We start from the raw sequence: 6000 nt of genomic DNA on the forward strand, positions 1-6000 counted from the left end.
ACATACCACATTGCCTCTGCAACGCAATGCTGCAAAGAAAACACAGCGTTCCATTGTATATGAATGTACTTCTGGTGTACCAAAATGTAAAAACACTGTTGGTGTGATCGAGGCGTTCGACTACCAAATGGCCTACGAACACACCGACAGTGCCATGGCGCAAAATAGTATGCAGCATCATCTGGATATGTGTGCAACAGAAGTTCAACATTCACCTTCTGCTACCATTTCTGTCAAGTCGTCTACTCATACAGTTTGACGCATACCTTCATAAATCCAAAGTATGCACCACAACAAACTTGCAGTGCTGCAATGCAAACGCAGCGTTTCATCGGAAATGAATGTAATTCTGGTGTACCAAAATGCAAAGACGCTGTGTGATCGAGGTGTGAATGATGAACCTTGATCTCCGTGTGATCGAGGCGTTAGACTACCAAAGGCTTAGAATGACAAACGTTGATCTTTGATTGGCATATTAAACACTTAGTCAGTCATCTCGATTTGATGTCAGGTGTGCATATTGCATTGGTCTATCGTTTCATCCACCACCGACTTGAAAGACAACGAGCAGGTCAGACCGTGCAATCTGCCTCAAATAACAAAGCATTTTCTAAAACACGGCAAAAAGCAAGTCAAAGCTATTTTGAGTCAGTCATGTCTGGATGTCAGTAGAAAGAAAGGGCAATGTAGGAATAGCACAAACTGTCATGCTGACTTTGGAATGTCCGCATATATAGGAATGGAGTGAAAGTCTCGAGTGAAAGTTTCGCATTTTACATGTCCACCTTTTCATGCTCTTTCGGGGGTTCTCAAAAAGTGATGCAAGATACCCCACACAAACGTTGGTGCTCTTTGCTCCCTCTCTCTCGCACCCTGTATCAGGCTCTTTGCTCTACCGCAACTCCTTATCTCTCCTCTCTGTTCATTCCCTGTGAAAGCAGCTGAGGTGTTTGTTTTTTATTTGGGGCAAAAGGCTGAGATCCGCAAATCTCAAGAAAATCCCCAGGAGAGAATATAACAATTTTCTTCTCAGACGATAACAGCAATTGCAATGTTATCACACATAGATGTCTGACTTTAGTGCCTCTCTCTAGCTCTCTCTCAATTCGATTTCAATGTAAGGGACTTTATTGGCATGGGAAACATATGTTAACGTTGCCAAAGCAAGTGAAATAGATAATAAACAAAAGTGAAGTAAACAATAAATAAAAAATATTACACTCGCAAAAGTTCCAAAAGAATAAAGACATTTCAAATGTCATATTATGTCTATTTACAGTGTTGTAATGATCAGCAAATAGTTAAAGTACAAAAGGGAAAATAAATCAACATAAATATAGGTTGTATTAACAACGGTGTTTGTTCTTCACTGGTTACCCTTTTCTTGTTGCAACAGCTCACAAATATTGCTGCTGTGATTGTACACTGGTATTCCACCCAATACATATAGGAGTTTATAAAAAAATTTATTTGTATTTTCTTTGTGGATCTGTGTAATCCGAGGGAAATATGTGTCTATAATATGGTCATACATTTGGCAGGAGGTTATCAAGTGCAGCTCAGTTTCCACCTTAGTTTGTGGGCAGTGCACATAGCCTTTCTTCTCTTGAGAGCCATGTCTCTTTCTCAACAGCAAGGATATTGCTCACTGAGTTTGTACATAATCACATATTTCCTTTATTTTGGGTCAGTCACAGTGGTCAGGTATTCTGCCACTATGTTCTCTCTGTTTAGGGTCAGTCACAGTGGTCAGGTATTCTGCCACTATGTTCTCTCTGTTTAGGGTCAGTCACAGTGGTCAGGTATTCTGCCACTATGTTCTCTCTGTTTAGGGTCAGTCACAGTGGTCAGGTATTCTGCCACTATGTTCTCTCTGTTTTAGGGTCAGTCACAGTGGTCAGGTATTCTGCCACTATGTACTCTCTGTTTAGGGTCAGTCACAGTGGTCAGGTATTCTGCCACTATGTACTCTCTGTTTAGGGTCAGTCACAGTGGTCAGGTATTCTGCCACTATGTACTCTCTGTTTAGGGTCAGTCACAGTGGTCAGGTATTCTGCCACTATGTTCTCTCTGTTTAGGGTCAGTCACAGTGGTCAGGTATTCTGCCACTATGTTCTCTCTGTTTAGGGTCAGTCACAGTGGTCAGGTATTCTGCCACTATGTTCTCTCTGTTTAGGGTCAGTCACAGTGGTCAGGTATTCTGCCACTATGTTCTCTCTGTTTAGGGTCAGTCACAGTGGTCAGGTATTCTGCCACTATGTACTCTCTGTTTAGGGTCAGTCACAGTGGTCAGGTATTCTGCCACTATGTACTCTCTGTTTAGGGTCAGTCACAGTGGTCAGGTATTCTGCCACTATGTACTCTCTGTTTAGGGTCAGTCACAGTGGTCAGGTATTCTGCCACTATGTACTCTCTGTTTAGGGTCAGTCACAGTGGTCAGGTATTCTGCCACTATGTACTCTCTGTTTTGGGTCAGTCACAGTGGTCAGGTATTCTGCCACTATGTTCTCTCTGTTTAGGGTCAGTCACAGTGGTCAGGTATTCTGCCACTATGTACTCTCTGTTTAGGGTCAGTCACAGTGGTCAGGTATTCTGCCACTATGTACTCTCTGTTTAGGGTCAGTCACAGTGGTCAGGTATTCTGCCACTATGTTCTCTCTGTTTAGGGTCAGTCACAGTGGTCAGGTATTCTGCCACTATGTTCTCTGTTTAGGGTCAGTCACAGTGGTCAGGTATTCTGCCACTATGTTCTCTCTGTTTAGGGTCAGTCACAGTGGTCAGGTATTCTGCCACTATGTTCTCTCTGTTTAGGGTCAGTCACAGTGGTCAGGTATTCTGCCACTATGTACTCTCTGTTTAGGGTCAGTCACAGTGGTCAGGTATTCTGCCACTATGTACTCTCTGTTTAGGGTCAGTCACAGTGGTCAGGTATTCTGCCACTATGTTCTCTCTGTTTAGGGTCAGTCACAGTGGTCAGGTATTCTGCCACTATGTTCTCTCTGTTTAGGGTCAGTCACAGTGGTCAGGTATTCTGCCACTATGTTCTCTCTGTTTAGGGTCAGTCACAGTGGTCAGGTATTCTGCCACTATGTTCTCTCTGTTTAGGGTCAGTCACAGTGGTCAGGTATTCTGCCACTATGTACTCTCTGTTTAGGGTCAGTCACAGTGGTCAGGTATTCTGCCACTATGTACTCTCTGTTTAGGGTCAGTCACAGTGGTCAGGTATTCTGCCACTATGTACTCTCTGTTTAGGGTCAGTCACAGTGGTCAGGTATTCTGCCACTATGTACTCTCTGTTTAGGGTCAGTCACAGTGGTCAGGTATTCTGCCACTATGTACTCTCTGTTTTGGGTCAGTCACAGTGGTCAGGTATTCTGCCACTATGTACTCTCTGTTTTGGGTCAGTCACAGTGGTCAGGTATTCTGCCACTATGTACTCTCTGTTTAGGGTCAGTCACAGTGGTCAGGTATTCTGCCACTATGTACTCTCTGTTTTGGGTCAGTCACAGTGGTCAGGTATTCTGCCACTATGTACTCTCTGTTTAGGGTCAGTCACAGTGGTCAGGTATTCTGCCACTATGTACTCTCTGTTTAGGGTCAGTCACAGTGGTCAGGTATTCTGCCACTATGTTCTCTCTGTTTAGGGTCAGTCACAGTGGTCAGGTATTCTGCCACTATGTACTCTCTGTTTAGGGTCAGTCACAGTGGTCAGGTATTCTGCCACTATGTTCTCTCTGTTTTAGGGTCAGTCACAGTGGTCAGGTATTCTGCCACTATGTTCTCTCTGTTTAGGGTCAGTCACAGTGGTCAGGTATTCTGCCACTATGTTCTCTCTGTTTTAGGGTCAGTCACAGTGGTCAGGTATTCTGCCACTATGTTCTCTCTGTTTAGGGTCAGTCACAGTGGTCAGGTATTCTGCCACTATGTTCTCTCTGTTTAGGGTCAGTCACAGTGGTCAGGTATTCTGCCACTATGTTCTCTCTGTTTAGGGTCAGTCACAGTGGTCAGGTATTCTGCCACTATGTTCTCTCTGTTTAGGGTCAGTCACAGTGGTCAGGTATTCTGCCACTATGTTCTCTCTGTTTAGGGTCAGTCACAGTGGTCAGGTATTCTGCCACTATGTACTCTCTGTTTAGGGTCAGTCACAGTGGTCAGGTATTCTGCCACTATGTACTCTCTGTTTAGGGTCAGTCACAGTGGTCAGGTATTCTGCCACTATGTACTCTCTGTTTAGGGTCAGTCACAGTGGTCAGGTATTCTGCCACTATGTACTCTCTGTTTTGGGTCAGTCACAGTGGTCAGGTATTCTGCCACTATGTACTCTCTGTTTAGGGTCAGTCACAGTGGTCAGGTATTCTGCCACTATGTACTCTCTCTGTTTAGGGTCAGTCACAGTGGTCAGGTATTCTGCCACTATCAGTACAGTGGTCAGGTATTCTGTTTACTCTCTGTTTTGGGTCAGTCACAGTGGTCAGGTATTCTGCCACTATGTACTCTCTGTTTAGGGTCAGTCACAGTGGTCAGGTATTCTGCCACTATGTTCTCTCTGTTTTAGGGTCAGTCACAGTGGTCAGGTATTCTGCCACTATGTACTCTCTGTTTAGGGTCAGTCACAGTGGTCAGGTATTCTGCCACTATGTTCTCTCTGTTTTGGGTCAGTCACAGTGGTCAGGTATTCTGCCACTATGTACTCTCTGTTTAGGGTCAGTCACAGTGGTCAGGTATTCTGCCACTATGTACTCTCTGTTTAGGGTCAGTCACAGTGGTCAGGTATTCTGCCACTATGTTCTCTCTGTTTTAGGGTCAGTCACAGTGGTCAGGTATTCTGCCACTATGTTCTCTCTGTTTAGGGTCAGTCACAGTGGTCAGGTATTCTGCCACTATGTTCTCTCTGTTTAGTCACAGGTCAGTCACTAGTGGGGTCAGGTATTCTGCCACTATGTACTCTCTGTTTAGGGTCAGTCACAGTGGTCAGGTATTCTGCCACTATGTTCTCTCTGTTTAGGGTCAGTCACAGTGGACAGGTATTCTGCCACTATGTTCTCTCTGTTTAGGGTCAGTCACAGTGGTCAGGTATTCTGCCACTATGTTCTCTCTGTTTAGGGTCAGTCACAGTGGTCAGGTATTCTGCCACTATGTTCTCTCTGTTTAGGGTCAGTCACAGTGGACAGGTATTCTGCCACTATGTTCTCTCTGTTTAGGGTCAGTCACAGTGGTCAGGTATTCTGCCACTATGTTCTCTCTGTTTAGGGTCAGTCACAGTGGACAGGTATTCTGCCACTATGTTCTCTCTGTTTTAGGGCCAAATAGCTTTCTAGTTTGATCTGTTTTTTTGTAAATTCTTTCCAATGTGTCAAGTAATTATCTTTTTGTTTTCTCATGATTTGGTAGGTGTTAAGATAATGGGCATAATGCCAACCCATAGATGGTGCTAGTGGGCACCTTGCTAGGATATACAGTTGAAGTCGGAAGTTTACATACACTTAGTCATTAAAACTGGTTTTTCAACCACTACACAATTTCTTGTTCACAAACTATAGTTTTGGCAAGTCGGTTAGGACATCTACTTTGTGCATGACAAAAGTAATTTTTCCAACAATTGTTTACAGACAGATTATTTTAGTTATAATTCACTTTATCACAATTCCAGTGGGTCAGAAGTTGAAATACACTGAATTGACTGTGCCAGCTTGGAAAATTCCAGAAAATGATGTCATGGCTTTAGAAGCTTCTGATAGGCTAATTGCCATCATTTGAGTCAATTGGAGGTGTACCTGTGGATGTATTTCAAGGCCTACCTTCACACTCAGTGCCTCTTTCCTCGACATCATGGGAAAATCTAAAGAAATCATCCAAGACCTCAGAAAAAAACTGTAGACCTCCACATGTCTGGTTTATCCTTGGGAGCAATTTCCAAATGCCTGAAAGTACCACATTCATCTGTACAAACAACAGTACGCAAGTATAAACACCATGGGACCACGCAGCCGTCATACCACT

Source organism: Oncorhynchus gorbuscha, linkage group LG03 (assembly GCF_021184085.1).
Source record: "Oncorhynchus gorbuscha isolate QuinsamMale2020 ecotype Even-year linkage group LG03, OgorEven_v1.0, whole genome shotgun sequence".
Lineage (NCBI taxonomy): Eukaryota > Metazoa > Chordata > Actinopteri > Salmoniformes > Salmonidae > Oncorhynchus > Oncorhynchus gorbuscha.